At 39.7% G+C, this 17192-nt stretch overlaps 2 long non-coding RNA genes across 2 annotated transcripts; one reads left to right on the top strand and one right to left on the bottom strand.

Annotated features, from left to right (window-relative positions):
- The first annotated feature begins 8618 nt into the window (after positions 1-8618).
- On the top strand, positions 8619-16641 carry LOC139539457 (uncharacterized). The gene is made up of 5 exons (XR_011667950.1): positions 8619-8773; positions 11944-12222; positions 13247-13332; positions 14285-15372; positions 16127-16641. It is a non-coding gene; the product is annotated as an uncharacterized lncRNA (long non-coding RNA).
- On the bottom strand, positions 16229-16913 carry LOC139539459 (uncharacterized). The gene is made up of 2 exons (XR_011667951.1): positions 16451-16913; positions 16229-16300 (listed from the first exon to the last, which is right to left on the bottom strand). It is a non-coding gene; the product is annotated as an uncharacterized lncRNA (long non-coding RNA).
- Between the last annotated feature and the right edge of the window lie 279 nt (positions 16914-17192).

Here is a 17192-nt window from a genome sequence, read left to right as displayed (position 1 = left end):
CTACTAAGTAACATGTTTATCTTAGTATACTATACTACTATGTAACATGTTTATCTTGTATACTGTATTAGTGTAGTGTTTACTGTACTGTATGCTATTTTGTTTTTGCAGAACTGAACAACGATTACGATGTGGTGGTAGAATGTGTCTATTTACAGACTAACAGGAGGCTGCCATTGTGCAAAATGGTAATTGAAAATAATGCCATAAAACTGCGGGAAATCCAACAACAGATTAGTGAAAACCCTGCCATCTTTCATAACATCAGAGTGAGCTTATCAACCATAGCCCGCATCCTTAAGAAACACCATCTCCGGGGTGAAGCAAATCTGTCCCATTTGAAAGTAATTCCCAAAGAGTGAAAGATAAACGGTACGAATATGTGCAAGTAAGTACTGTACTGTATTACACTCCTGAAACATTAAAGACTCATTGATGTTGCCGGTGAACTTTACTATACAGTAATTACTGTATGTACTGTCATTTCAGAGAATCATGGAGATGGATGCATGTCCCATCCCCCAGAAACTCATATTCATAGATGAGGCTGGATTCAATTTAACGAAGACAAGGAGGAGGAGAGGAAGGAACATCATTGGTCAACGAGGTACCTGGTCAGCGCGGTAGAAATATCACCATATGCGCAGCTATGAGCCACAATGGGGTCCTCCACCGCCATGCCGCCCTTGGACCATACAACACTACCCATCTTCTTCATTTCCTGAACACCTTACATGAGAATCTTTTTCAGCCAGAGCAGAGAGGGCCAGGTGATCCTGAGCAGCAAATGTATGTTCTAGCATGGGACAACGTGAGGTTCCATTTGGCTGCTCAGGTCCGCAACTGGTATCCATGACCATCCCAGGTTTACAATTCTCTATCTCCCACCATATTCCTCATTTCTCAACCTCATTGAGGAGTTGTTTTCAGCATGGCAGTGGAAGGTGTATGATCGCAAACTCCATGAACGTATGGCTCTTCTCCAGGCAATGGAGGAGGCCTGTGGTGTGTGATAGAAAAATTACATATTTACATGATTTTTTAAATATGAATAGTTAACGCTTATATACTTAACAAATAGTAGGAAATTTCTGTTCTGTTTAATTCTGTGTTTCTGTAAAGAGATGGTTTCCACTCTAGCTTCCTGCAGTTAGTCTGGGCGAATGGTCAAGGAAATTAGTTTGACTTGGTGATAAAAACCTAAAGCTGGCATTCCATGTACAAGATGTGGTGTGTGTGAGCCGAGATAGAGATAGCCTAGAAGAGTTTAGAACAATGCCTCGTTGCCTCATCACCCTGGCATCTGAGAAACTAAGCGGCTTGGAAGTAAAACAAGATTCTGTGCAGATAACCAGCAGTTGGACCAAGGTGGCTTCTGGGAGGGGTTGAAACCAGCCTGACTAAGCATTTGTAAGTCCTATATAATATCTGTTTTTTCATTTTCAGTTAGGCTACTCAGCCCAAAAGTCAAGACTGTTGAGTTGACTGGTTTCATTATTGCAATAATTAATCGATATTGAATAAAGATGATTGTTTGAAGAAATGACAAAGTCTCTCTAACTTGAATAGAATATTCCACCACAGGTGACATTCCAGCAGAGTCCTGTCAGGGGTGGATGCGTCACGCCAGAAGATATTTTCCCCGCTGTCTGGCCAAGGAGAATATCACCTGTGATGTTGATGACAATCTGTGGCCGGACCAAAACAGACATGACTGATTTTGTTTCTTGGCTTCTGATTTTGATTTTACTGTATTTTGACAGTTTCTTTATCTATTCTGTGCAATGGATCTAACATACAGTACCGTTGTATAAATAGGCCTATTTTTCTTCCGTTGAATATGAAAAATATATTCTTTACACTGAAATAGGTTCAGATAGTAGATGCAGGACTCCCAAACGAGCTAAATACCCTTTATGCTGCTTTGAGGGATATAATATGGTGCCTTGTGTGAAATCTCGCTCTCTGTGGCTGATGTGAGCAAAGCGTTTAAACAGGTTAACAATTAAACAGGTTAACAATCAGACGGAATACCAGGGAGCGTTGTCAAAGCATGAGCAGAACACCCGGCAAGTGTCTTCACGGACATTTTCAATCTGTCCTTGTCCCAGTTTGTAATCCCAACATGTTTCAAACTGATCACCATTGTCCCTGTTCCCATGAGCTTCCCAAGAGCTCCAAGGTTTGTATCATTCACAACTAAAGTTGCCAAATAACTCTAAATCTAGCTGGCTTGAGCGTAAAAACATATATTATAGGACCTGTTTCAAATGATCACGTTTACACTCGACATAGCCACTTCATATGCGCACTTGCACCGAAATGGGAAAAATATCCTTTCTATTTTATTCAGCGAAATTCAATTATATTCTTATTATAAAATCATATACAATAATGGCACGGGACTGCTAAATGAACAAGCCTACAGCCTATGGCATGGTGTATAGCCAGAGAACATACAATAGGCCAACTCATATTCTGTTCTTCTGAAATAAATCTTCTTCATATCATAATGTTTCTTTAGACCTGTCTAAAATAAATAATGGATTTATTGTGATGGTGTATGTTAAACTGATTTAATAGACTTTTTAAAATGTAGATGTTCCAAAGGTAAGCATCAGTGGCGTGTATTCGTCTTGTATGCGTGGAGACATGGAGATGCTAAATGTGTTTATGTTAATTAACGGTCATTTATCGTGAGACTGCCAGTCTTTTGCATGACAATAACCGTCTGACAAAATTTTACGACCGGCCACAACCCTAGGCATGGATCCTCAAACAGTTATACAGCTGCACCATCGAGAGCATCTTGACTGGCTGGATCACCGCTTGGTATGGCAAATGCACCACTTTTGACCACAATGCGCTACAGAGGGTGAAAGACTTCAGCCACCCAAGCCATAGACTGACTGTTCACTCTGCTACCGTCTGGCAAACGGTACAGTAGCATCAGTTCTCGCACAAACAGGCTCCAAGACAGATTCTACCCCCAAGCCATAAGACTGCTAAATAGTAAATCAATGGTACCCAAACTCACTGCTCAGACCCTATCTACGCACACTCACTAGACTATATGCAGTGCCTTCAGTAAGTATTCACACCTATTTCCACATTTTTTTGTGTTAAAAAGTAGGATTAAAATGATTAAAATTTAATTGTAATTTTTTGTCAAACAATCTAGACAAAATACTCTGTAATGTCAAAGTGGATTCAAAATAAAGCACTAAAATATTTTGATTAGATAAGTATTCATGTCACATGTGCTCCCTCTCCGGCCTCTAGGTCACCAGGCTGCTCATTATGGCGCACACCTGTCACCATCGGTACACGTACCTGCATGTCGTCAGACTCACCTGGACTCCATCACTTCCCTGATTATCTTCCCTATATATGTCACTCCCTTTGGTTCCTTCCCCAGGCGTCATTGTTTCATGTCTGTGCTTTGTTTGTGTTTCTTGTTTTGTATTATGTTACGTTTATTTATTAAAACACTCACTTCTTGTACTTGCTTCCCGACTCTCAGCACACGCCGTTACAATTCAACACCATGAGTCAATACATGTTAGAATCATCTTAGGTAGCGATTACAGTTGTTAGTCTTTCTGGGTAAGTCTCTCTGAGCTTTGCAAACCTGGATTGTACAATATTTGCCCATTATTCTTCAAGCTCTGTCAAGTCGGTTGTTGATCATTGCTAGACAGCCATTTTCAAGTCTTGCCATAGATTTTCAAGCTAATTTAAGTCAGAACTGTAACTAGGTTACTCAGGAACATTCAACATCTTCTTGGTAACTAAAGTGTATAATTGGCCTTAGGTTTTAGGTTATTGTCCTGCTGAAAGTTGGATTTTTCTCCCAGTGTCTGTTAGAATGTAGAATGCACCTGGTTTTCCTCTAGGATTTTGCATGTGCTTAGCGCTATTCCTTTTCTTTTTATCCTAAAAAACTCATGAATGTCATGCTTGAAAATATGAAGAGAGCTACTCAGTGATGTGTTGTGTTGGATTTGCCCAAACATAATGCTTTGTATTCCGGACAAAAAGTTAATTTCTTTCTCACAATTTTTTGCACTATTACTTTAGTGTCATGTTGTAAACAGGATACATGTTTTGGAATATTTGTATTCTGTACAGGCTTCCTTCTTTTCCACTGTCATTTAGTGTTGTGGAGTAACTACAATGTTGTTGATCCATCCTCAGTGTTCTCCCCACAGTTATTTAACTCTGTAACTGGTTTAAAATAACCATTGGCCTTATGGTTAAATCCCTGAGTGGTTTCCTTTCTCTCCGGCAATTGAGTTAGGAAGGAAGCCTGTACCTTTTCAGTGACTGGGTGTATTGCTACACCATCCAAAGTTGAAAAACTTCACAATACTCAAAGGGATATTCAATGCCTGCTTTTTATCAATAGGTGCCCTTCTTTGCGAGACATTGGAAAACCTCCCTGGACTTTGTCGTTGAATCTGTGCTCGACTGAGGGACCTTACAGATAATTATATGTGTGGGGTACGGAGATGGGGTGAGTAGTCGTTCAAAAATCATGTTAAACTCCATTGTTGCACACAGAGTTAGTCCATGCAACTTAACATCTGACTTGTTTAGCATTTTTGTTACTCCTGAACTTATTTAAGCTTTCCATAACAAAGGGATTGAATACTTTTCACTTTTCAAGACATTTCAGCTTTTCATTTTTTATGAAATTGTAAAAATGTCTTAAAACCTCTTAAGGATCGGACCCTTTTTTTTAAAAACAATTTCCTAAAATGACATACCCAAATCTAACTGCCTGTAGCTCAGGATCTGAAGCAAGGATATGCATATTCTTGATATAATTTGAAAGGAAACACGTTGAAGTTTGTGTACATTTGAAATTAATGTCGTAGTATATAACACATTAGATGCAAGAGAAAAGCCATAATGTACTATTCCAGGTTAGGCGCAATTTAGATTTTGGCTACTAGATGGCAGCAGTGTAAGTGCAAAGTTTTAGACTGATTAAATTAACCATTGCATTTCTGTTCAAAATGTTGTCTCAAGACTGCCCAAATGTGCCTAATTTGTTTATTAATACATTTTAAAGTTCATAACTGTGCACTTTCCCGTAGAGGTTAACATAATTCCACTTTGACTTCATGGCGTATTGTGTGTAGATTAGTGGCACAATTTAAATGCAATCCATACCCATGGCATCCAAAAAGTTTGTTTTTAATTATCTGTCCAAAGGTGCTTTTTGGCAAACTTGAGTCAACCTTTCGGACGACATGGGTCCCATTATGTCTGGTGAAAACCACACACTGCATTCCACAGTAAGAACCTCATACCTACGGTCCAGCATGGTGGTGGTAGTGTGATGGTTTGGGGATGTTTTGCTCCCTCAGGACCTGGATGGCAGCAGGTAGCCTAAGGGCGGCATGTAGCCTAGTGGTTAGAGTGTTGGGCCAGTAACCAAAAGATTTCTAGATTGAATCCCTGAGCTGACAAGGTAAAAATCTGTCGTTCAGCCCCTGAACACGGCAGTTAACCCACTGTTCCTAGGCTGTCATTGTAAGTAAGAATTTGTTCTTAACTGACTTGCCTAGTTAAATAAAGGTTTAAAAAAATTATTTGCCTTTATAGAAGGAACCATGAATTCTGCTCTGTATCAGAGAATATCAGGCCATCAGTCTGTGAGCTGAAGAGCAGCTGGGTCATGCAGCAAGACAATGATTCAAAACACACAATCAAGTCTTCATGAAAAATGGCTAAAAAGTAACACATTTGAAGGTTTGGAATGGCCTAGTCAAAGTTCAGAACTAATCCCAATTGAGATGTTGTGGCAGCACTTGAAACGAGCAGTTCATGTTTGAAAACCCACAAATGTCACAGTTCTACATGGACGAGTGGGCCAGAATTCCTCCACAGCGATGTGAGAGACTGATCAACAACTACAGGAAGCATTTGGTTGCAGTCATTGCAGCTAAAGGTGGTACAACCAGTTATTGAGTGTAAGGGGGCAATTCCTTTTTCACACAGGGGAATTGGGTGTTGCATAACTTTAAATAAATAGAAACAAGAAAATGTTTTGTTATTCATAAACTCAGGTTCCCTTTATCTAATATTAGGTTTTGGTTGAAGATCTGATAACATTCAAAAATATGCACAAATAGAGATAATCTGAAAGGGGGAAAATACTTTTTCACAGCTCTGTATATCAGCATATATAGCCAATATATTTGATTATATTTGCACTTTTTGTTTCTAAGCATACTCACAGGACTTTACACACTCACTCACGGACACTCCGACACACACACACTCACACACTCACTTAATTTGCTCAAACACACATAACATGCACACACATTCATACTGACTCTAAACACACGCACGCACACTCATATACAATCATCCTTTACACTGCTGCTACTCTCTTTATCATATTTCCTGATGCCTAGTCACCTTATCCCTACACCTATCTACCTCTACCACTCCAGTATCCCTGCACCTTGTAAATATGGTATTGGAACTGACCCTGTATATAGTCACCTTACCCCTACACCTATCTACCTCTACCACTCCAGTATCCCTGCACCTTGTAAATATGGTATTGGAACTGACCCTGTATATAGTCACCTTACCCCTACACCTATCTACCTCTACCACTCCAGTATCCCTGCACATTGTAAATATGGTATTGGAACTGACACTGGAACTGACCCTTTATATAGTCACCTTACCCCTACACATATCTACCTCTACCACTCCAGTATTAAAGGTACCTAAAAATGAGCTGACATGAATGCACTATAGATATGCTATGGACATATTTAATTAACCTTCAAGAATGTGGTTGGGACCTGTTATGACACGTTCATGAAACGCTTATAGATGTCATAAATGCGCTATGGATATGAGGTCAAAGTAAATTGTTACCAAATATTTTGCAGATAATGTGGGCATGAAATGAAAAACATGTTAGGTGGGAGATTGTGACCGTCCTTATTAAAAGAAGGAAAAGAGAAAATAAATATTAAAAACTGCCTGTCTCTTGCCTGTCTCTTGCCTGTCTCCTGCCTGTCTCTTGCCTGTCTCGTGCCTGTCTCTTGCCTGTCTCTTGCCTGTCTCTTGCCTGTCTCTTGCTTGTGTCTGTGGTTATTGGAGCTAGAGATATCCTTGTTGTTTTTTTTATATATTGGGCCAACACATTTGATATTTTTGTATGTATGTACGCAACCTCCAAAATTATCACATTTTAATAAGTTTTATACCCTTTTGAAATGTATTACATGTTAAAGGAGCGCAGACCTTCAAAATCCCAACTCAGTACATACCCTTAGTACACACACACGCACACACGCACACACATACACACACACAAATGTAAATTGCCGCTATTATGTTTGCTTCTGCTGCCAGAAAAGTAATCTAAACTATACAAGGAAGAAGGAAGACATTTAAAATCTACACAGAGAACCTGTCTGTTGGCATTCTGGTTTCAGTTCCAGTAATTCACCTTGCCCTTGGAAACAATGTCCTGCATGTTGTAGTTATTCAAGATTGTAAAGAAATTGGCTAATCCTTTACTTGAGAAATAAACAAATACCAGTACGCCTAGAACTTGCCATTGTTCTATATAGAACCTTTCGGTTCTTTGGTCAACATGTAAGAACCCTTTTCAGAAGAAGATTCAATTATTGAGGGTTCTGGTAAAAAATATATATATATAGATATATATATTTAGGGGTTTCATATATGAACCCTTTTTGGTTCTCTATTGGTTCTTCAGTATGCTCCAAAAGTATTGGGACAATGACTCAGTACTCCAACACTTTGGATTTGAAATAATACAATGACTATGAGGTTAAAGTGCAGATTGTCAACTTTAATTTGAAGGTATTTTTATCCATATTGGGTAAACCGGTTGTTAAATTACAGCACTTTTTGTACATAGTTCCCCCATTTTAGGGGACCTAAAGTATTGGTACAAATTCACTTATTTGTGTATTAAAGTAGTAAAAATTTAACTATTTGGTCACATTCATAGCACACAATGACTACATCAATCTTGTGACTACAAATTTGTTGGATGCATTTGCTGTTTGTGTTTCAGAATATTTTGTGCCCAATAGAAATGAATAATAAATAATGTATTGTCATTTTGGAGTCACTTTCATTCTAAGTAAAAAATATATATTATATTTCTAAACACTTCTACATTAATGTGGATGCTATCCTGAATGAATCGTGAATAATGATGAGTGAGACATTTAGACGCACAAATATCATACACCCAAGACATGCTAACCTCTCACCATTACAATAACAGGGGAGGTTAGTATACAGGGGGTTTGATAGTTATGCCTCTGTAACTTTGTCAATCGTCATTATTCACGATTCATTCAGGATTATTGTATAATTTCAAATCCAAAGTGCTGGATTACAGAGCCAAAACTAGAAAAAAAAATAGTTGTCTCAATACTTTTGGAGCTCACTGTACGTAGCGCCTTTGTGCTGATGGGACAATAAACATTGAATTCCACATGCCCGTGCAACGTCTCTCCTAATGTTTTAATCACAGGTGAAAAGAGAGAAGGCGGTATCAGATTTCTAGATGACTAGACCACTCCCACTTTCAACCAGTATAATACTACACAGACCTGCAAAAAAATTAAACAGACACTGAAATAAATACGTTTGTTTGTGTTGCTAACGAACCCTTCTCTACTGCCAACATTCACAATGCTTTATTTTATTCTCTTTGTTGGGACGTTCGCCCTGTCCTCGGGGCAATTCACGAGTAAGTAGCCACTTCTGAATCCTATTTTTTGTGTAGTCAATATATATCAATGTAGGTATTGGTATGTTGAGATTCAATCAAGGCTATTGTGTTTTATCTAGCGAGCCTATACACCGTGTTTTATTGGTCAAAGTGAGCTTCACAAAAAAATCGCTTTGTAGGAATTATGACACAAATTGTGGTAATTGGTAGCTATTTAATTACTTTTGTCCAGTTGATGTGCACTTTAAACTGGTAATTGGTTGCAGAAAATGAAGATTATTTTAACAATAAACGTTGACGTAATCTTATCATCAAATAAAGTGTGTACACATCTATGATATGCTTATGATATGACGCACAAACCGATCTTTCAATTCACATTGGAATCTTTGTCAGGTTTGAGCATATCCGAGTTGCTTACAATACGGAAATACGTTGTTAAACATAGGCTAAATAGTATTCGCGCTGATATGGGGACTAGGCCTACTGTAAATTGCAGTCTGGACATGGACATGCCACACGTAGTCAATAAGCAAGATTAAATTCCCTACACATGTGCAGAAATCTCTATATTTTTAGTCCAAAACTTCTGTGTTCCAGAAGATCCAGAACCACAGCCACTCCTTGTTTCAAAATAGGATTTTTATCAGAAGCATGACATCATAAATTGTATCTCGTTCCATGAGCGTAGGGCACTGTGTGCACACATAGACCTAAGGGCTCTTCTATTCACTGAATATAGATTATTAAATAGCAGACAGTAACCCTACAATAGGTCTAGTTATAACAAAAATATAATTTCGTGGAAATATTCATCTACACACATTTCAGTCGCATTTCGAAAATGCTCTGCATGTTGGAGCCATGGCCAGTTGGACATTACCCAAACGTTATAATAAGATTCACCTACTATCACTGTTGTTATGGCCTGTTAGTTTGTTTACCTTTCGCGTGGCAAAGTCACTAACAGGCCAATAGCCATGGCAACAAGCAGATTCAGCACCAAGGAATTACCGCGATTTAACAGTTAGGCCCTAAAGCTTGAAAGTGGAAGATGCCATTTTTTTTACAAAATGATAAAGGAAAAACAATAAGCAGTCTAATAAGCAGTTCCTAAACAGACTTCCTACAGTCACTGACACCTTTCATTCTATTGTAATAACTTGACATAGACAGACTTCTACAGTCACTGACACCTTTCATTCTATTGTAATAACTTGACCTAGACAGACTTCCTACAGTCACTGTCACCTTTCATTCTATTGTAATAACTTGACCTAGACAGACTTCCTACAGTCACTGTCACCTTTCATTCTATTGTAATAACTTGACCTAGACAGACTTCCTACAGTCACTGACACCTTTCATTCTTTTGTAATAACTTGACATAGACAGACTTCTACAGTCACTGACACCTTTCATTCTATTGTAATAACTTGACCTAGACAGACTTCCTACAGTCACTGTCACCTTTCATTCTATTGTAATAACTTGACCTAGACAGACTTCCTACAGTCACTGTCACCTTTCATTCTATTGTAATAACTTGACCTAGACAGACTTCCTACAGTCACTGACACCTTTCATTCTTTTGTAATAACTTGACCTAGACAGACTTGCTACAGTTACTGACACCTTTCATTCTATTGTAATAACTTGACCTAGACAGACTTCCTACAGTCATTGACACCTTCCATTCAATGGCCATCACACATAGGCCTAATGAGTCCAAACTTTTCACAGAAGCTGCATGGACAAAAATAATGTCCAATATAAAGAAAAAACGTGAACGCCTGTTGACTGTTTTGCTGCTCGTGATATTTTAATAAAACATTGGTTAAAGGCTACTGATTAAGCTACTGTGTGCGTCTGCTGGCAAGATCGATACCAAAACTAATTTTGTTACTGCCGAGACCAGCTTTTGGTGAGTCTAAATATCAACAGTAGCGCTGATTGAAATTGGGACATTGGCCAACGTTTTTAAGGACACACCTCAAATATGTCCACCCTTCAGAGCAAGCAAGTCGAAATTAGCCAAAGAGCATGCGTTTGACACTAGCGCCGCCTTAACACTGGGCTCCCAAGTGGCGCAGCGGTCTAAGACACTGCATCTCAGTGCTAGAGGCATCACTACAGACCCCCTGGTGCAGTGGTCTACGGCACTGCATCTCAGTGATAGAGGCATCACTACAGAACCCCTGGTGCAGCGGTCTAAGGCACTGCATCTCAGTGATAGAGGCATCACTACAGACCCCCTGGTGCAGTGGTCTAAGGCACTGCATCTCAGTGATAGAGGCATCACTACAGACCCCCTGGTGCAGTGGTCTACGGCACTGCATCTCAGTGATAGAGGCATCACTACAGACCCCCTGGTGCAGTGGTCTAAGGCACTGCATCTCAGTGATAGAGGCATCACTACAGACCCCCTGGTGCAGCGGTCTAAGGCACTGCATCTCAGTGATAGAGGCATCACCTTAGACCCTGGTGCAGCGGTCTAAGGCACTGCATCTCAGTGATAGAGGCATCACTACAGACCCCCTGGTGCAGTGGTCTAAGGCACTGCATCTCAGTGATAGAGGCATCACTACAGACCCCCTGGTGCAGCGGTCTAAGGCACTGCACCTCAGTGATAGAGGCATCACTACAGACCCCCTTGTTTGAATCCAGGCTGTATCCCATAGGGCGGCGCACAATTGGCCCAGCGTCGTCCGGGTTTGGCCGGTGTAGGCCGTCATTGTAAATAAGAATTTGTTCTTAACTGACATGCCTAGTTAAATTAAGGTTACATTTTTTTAATCTTTATTAAAAACGCCAGCCAATCATAGAGCCTTATATGTGTTGTTCAGAACCTAAATTAAAAGTCAACTTTTTTCCATTCAGCTTGTGGTGGTAGAGACGCACGCTTGTTTGCATTCAGTCAAACAGCATCCACTGTTGCAATGACATGACTGTTACACTTCTCCGTTTTTGTTATGACAGCATTAACTTATTATTGGACATTCAGGCTATATTTCCTGTGGCAACACATCCTCCACTCTATTCAAAGTCCACAGCATTGCAAACATTTGGGATTGAGTGGTAAACACCAAGTCTTTCGCAAAATTGTGTAACAGGCTGTACATTTGTTTAATCAGCATTGATGATAATCTGTTTTTACTACATCAATTCTTTCTTCACAACCACAACAGCTAGCCCATCGTTTACAACATCAACCACAAGTTCCATAACCTTCACTGCTAACCCGTTGTTGGCACCAACAACAACACCACCTACAAGCACAGCCGGTGTCTTCGAGGGTTCAACAACACCCACACCCACAGCCGGTGTCTTAGAGGGTTCAACAACACCAACACCCACAGCCGGTGTCTTCGAGGGTTCAACAACACCTACACCCACAGCCGGTGTCTTAGAGGGTTCAACAACACCCACAGCCGTCCAACCAACAACAACAATGATTCCTACACCAAGTACGTGGGAATTTAGTTTTTATGTCAAATGTACATTGTGGGCCAAATGTGACTAACAAAGTTTGCTTGCTATCAACTTAGTTAATTCTTAATATAGAATTTATTAGCCCAAAGTGATTTACAGTACAAACATACAGCCCAGATGTTATTGTATTCAATTCCATTTACTTCCTGAGCATGGCATGCATTCTTTCTGTCTGTGATTGTAACAATCCTAGCTCATGATCCCCTTTTGAACATTCCTAATCATCGTTATGTTATTCATATATTCATACCAGTCAAAAGTTTGAACACACCTACTCATTCAAGGGTTTTTCTTTATTTTTACTATTTTCTACATTGTAGAATAATAGTGAAGACATCAAAACTATGAAATAACACATATGGTATCATGTAGTAACCAAGTGTTAAACAAATCAAAATATATTTTATATTTGAGATTCTTCAAAGTAGCCACCCTTTGCTGTGATGACAGCTTTGCACACTCTTGACATTCTCTCAACCAGCTTCATGAGGTAGTCACCTGGATTGCATTTCAATTAACAGGAGTGCCTTGTTAAAAGTTAACAGAGATGAAATAGTAATTAAAAAATCATGTTAAACACTATTATTGCACGCAGAGTGAGTCCATCCAACTGATTATGTGACTTGATCAGCACATTTTTACACCTGAACTTATGTAGGCTTACAATAACAAAGGGATTGAATACTTATTGACTCAAGACATTTCAGATTTTAATTTTTTATTAATTTGTAAAAATGTATAATTCCACTTTGACATTATGGGGTGTTGTGTGTAAGCCGATGACAAAAAAATCTAAATTTAATCCATTTTAAATTCAGGCTGTAACACAACAAAATGTGGGAAAAGTCAAGGGTTGTGAATACTTTCTGAAGGCACTGTACAAGGGAAGGGATCCAAAAATCACAGCGGTGCAGAAATATGGAAATATATGGTATAGTATATACTCCCTGAACATTGACCTTAACTATTTATGTGTCTCATCACTTCCATCTTCCTCAGACCTGACCACGTTTGCACATGCAGCGGTGAACTTATCCAGCTATGAAAATCTGGATAGCGATGCACTCGTTTCAAACATTGAGGAGGTATGTTGACAATCTATCTCTCTTCCCTCTGTCTCTCTTCCCTCTGTCTCTCTTCCCTCTGTCTCTCTTCCCTCTGTCTCTCTTCCCTCTGTCTCTCTTCCCTCTGTCTGTCTGTCAGTCAGGTGGGTATCAATTCAGAGTTGAATGCTTGATAAATTCCAATTCCTTTTGTAATTTTGAATCAAAATAGTAAACAGGATGAAGAATTTGAATTTATTAAATTGATATGGTTAAAAACTGTAAATCTATAGATTCCAGGTCCATGCTGGTGACTTTCCCAAGAGAATCTGTAGATCTCCCACTGAATGTGTAAAAAGAAGCCTTTTTGAACAGTGGTAGGCAAATGCAGGCAGGTATTATCATGGATGTGCGTGCAATATTACATTTTTGGGCCATCTTGGTTCTTTTAGATCAATAGAAAGCGATAGGTTAGATTCACCCAGGACAAGGACCTTCTTTTGTGTTTTGAAATCAGTTTTCTGCTTCCATGTGTTAGATTAATTACTTTTTTGTTTTCCTTTTGCTCACAAGAGTTAGCTATGAGGCAGGCAGATTAGCCTTGCTGGTGGAGAGTTTTGGTGAGAAAACTTGACACGAAAGCTAAAGCAACATGATTGATAGTGTTGGTTTGACCTAGATAGATCTCACCAAGAGCTTTCTGTTGATCTAAAATCCCCAAGTTACTTATTTGGCCCAAAATGTAACTTTGCCCCATACACACAGACCCATGCTACTATCTGCCTGCATAAAATCCTACTGATGTTCAAAAGGCCTCTTTACACATTTATCAAAAATCTTTGTCTATCTGGTAAATCTATAGATTCCCCTGTAAATGTGTAGATGAACCAATAAGATGGGGATCTATACATATACAGTACAGGTAATTCTATTTGATTTATTGTTTTTACACATTTAGAGTAACATATACATAAATGTATTTCTTGTATTTCAGTTCTTGAAGCAAATAAGCGATAATGCCCTTGGACCTCTGAAGATAACAGTGAAACGTTTCACACAATGTAGCGGCGCCCAGTGTGGGGACCAGCAACCCTCTACTACCTCTCAACCCTCCCCTGACACTCAACCCTCTACTACCCCTCAAACCTCCACTAGCCCTCAATTCTTCCCTGACACTCAACCCTCTACTACCCCTCCATTCTCCCCTGACACTCAAACCTCCACTGGCCCTCAAACCTCCACTGGCCCTCAACCCTCCACTGGCCCTCAACCCTCCACTGGCCCTCAACCCTCTACTACCCCTCAATTCATCCCTGACACAACCTCCGCTGGCCCTCAAACCACATCTTTAATAGATACCATTCCGGTTTCATAATCACCACTGATTCATCAGACATCTCTATAGCCGACTTGTTGATTGTTAACTTGTCAATAATTTGAAATGGAGTGGGATAAATTGAAATGTAGGTACATAAATATATGTCATACAAGTTCATACTCTAACTTTGAAGGAATAGCTATGATTTTTAAAAGTGAGTGATATTGGTAACACTTCCCATTGAGGTATCCTTTAAGTGAGTTGTAAAAGGTATATGAATACTTCAACATCAACCGTATTGACTGGGATTAGGTTTTGTATTTTACTGTATGACAGGGACTGGTAGATATTGTAATCAACAAGTTTAAATCAATATGTGGAAATATCTCCATTGACCCTGAACTTGGATGTAGTAAATAAAAGACTCTGCTTTGTGAAGATTTAAATCGCTTTTTCTATAAAGTATGGCAGACTATTTAGAAATGTTTGTTTTTTTAGCTAAATATTTTTTAGCTTTTTATTATGTTAATTTCATTACTTTTTAAGATGTATTCTTTGTGTTGTTTGCTTTTGTTAGGTTGGGCCCCTCTCAATCAAACCTGTTTTCAACCCCAGTGTTATTTATTGAACCTTTATTTAACTAGGCAAGTCAGTTTAAGAACAAATTCTTATTTACAATGACAGCCTACCCCTGCCAAATCCGGACGACACTCGGCCAATTGTGCGCCGCCCTATGGGACTCCCAATCACAGCCGGATATACAGGTGTAATATACAGGTCTGATATACAGGTGTAATATACAGGTGTAATATACAGGTCTGATATACAGGTCTGATATACAGGTCTGATATACAGGTCTGATATACAGGTCTGATATACAGGTCTGATATACAGGTGTAATATACAGGTCTGATATACAGGTCTGATATACAGGTCTGATATACAGGTGTAATATACAGGTCTGATATACAGGTCTGATATACAGGTCTGATATACAGGTGTAATATACAGGTGTAATATACAGGTGTAATATACATCAAAATCTTATTTTCCTGAGCCGTGAGCTCAGGAAACACATGGCTATGGAGGAGGCCTTGATCCATGTGGACTTTTCAGACAACTATGTCTGCAGATACACATGGGAGATCCAAGCTGTTGACTTTGGGGCCCCACACCAGCAGCCCACTCTACATACTGAGGTACTGTACGTTGACCAACAGGAGCCGATACGCTTCACAACCATCTCCCCCTCGAGGCACAAAGGCCCTCCTGCTATATGGAAACACCTCCATCCAGTGCTGGACTCCCTTGGTGAGCTGATGTCTCGTGATGTCAACTGTCTTTGTTCAACACGTGGTCCCGTGTGGCTCAGTTGGTAGAGCATGGCGCTTGCAACGCCAGGGTTGTGGGTTCATTCCCCACGGGGGGACCAGGATGAATATGTATGAACTTTCCAATTTGTAAGTCGCTCTGGATAAGAGCGTCTGCTAAATGACTTAAATGTAAATGTAAATACAGGCCTGGAATCAAATCAGGGTCTGCAGCGACACCTCTTGCATTGAGCTGCAGTGCCTTAGACCGCTGCGCCACTCGGGAGCCCAATTGTGGTATGTTAGTTTGTGCCCCTCTTAATCAAACCTTTTTATTTCCAACTCATTGTGGTATGTTAGGTTGTGATCCTCTCAATCAAACCTGTTTCAACCCCATTGTGGTATGTTAGGTTGTGATCCTCTCAATCAAACCTGTTTCAACCCCATTGTAGTATGTTAGGTTGTGATCCTCTCAATCAAACCTGTTTCAACCCCATTGTGGTATGTTAGGTTGGGTCCCTCTCAATCAAACCTGTTTTTCAACCCCATTGTGGTATGGTAGGTTGGGTCCCTCTCAATCAAACCTGTTTTTCAACCCCATTGTGGTATGGTAGGTTGGGTCCCTCTCAATCAAACCTGTTTCAAGGCGTTTCTAGGTTCAGACAAAACAACTTTCTTCTTGTGCTCATTTGGAATCATTGATTAAAAATAACATGCCAAATCTCTTATGGTGATTATATTGCTAACTGACTTGATTTAAAATTACTTTCAGATAATGTGGGCATGACATTTAAAACATGCTGTGTGGTTGATTGACTTAGATGGGGTTTTTGTAAAAAAAAATAAAAGCATTGTTGGGAGTGGCTAGTTTAAAGGGGGCCTGAGCATACTGATTTCACCTCGGTTTTCCTCCTCATTAAGTAAAATGCATTTTCGTTTTAGGGGTGTGGTTTGATGTGGGTGTGTTATGTTCACTATATAAAATAATATAAAAAATGTGATTTGTATTTGTTTTGCCTCTTGGGCCCCCTATAGGGGCAGTAGGTAGCCATAGCGGTGGCAGGTAGCCTAGTGGTTAGAGTGTTGGGCCAGGTTGCTGGACCATATCCCTGAGCTGACAAGGTAAAAATATGTTGTTCTGCTCCTGAGCAAAGCAGTTAACCCACTGTTCCCCGGGTGCCGAAGACGTGGATGTTGTTTAAGGCAGCCCCCCCGCACCTCTCTGATTCAGAGGTGTTGGGTTAATTCAGAAGACACATTTCAGTTGAAGTCAT

This window comes from Salvelinus alpinus, chromosome 15, assembly GCF_045679555.1.
Source record: "Salvelinus alpinus chromosome 15, SLU_Salpinus.1, whole genome shotgun sequence".
Taxonomy (NCBI): Eukaryota; Metazoa; Chordata; class Actinopteri; order Salmoniformes; family Salmonidae; genus Salvelinus; species Salvelinus alpinus.
Note: the sequence above shows the minus strand (reverse complement) of the source record. Positions and strands in the feature narration are given on the sequence as shown.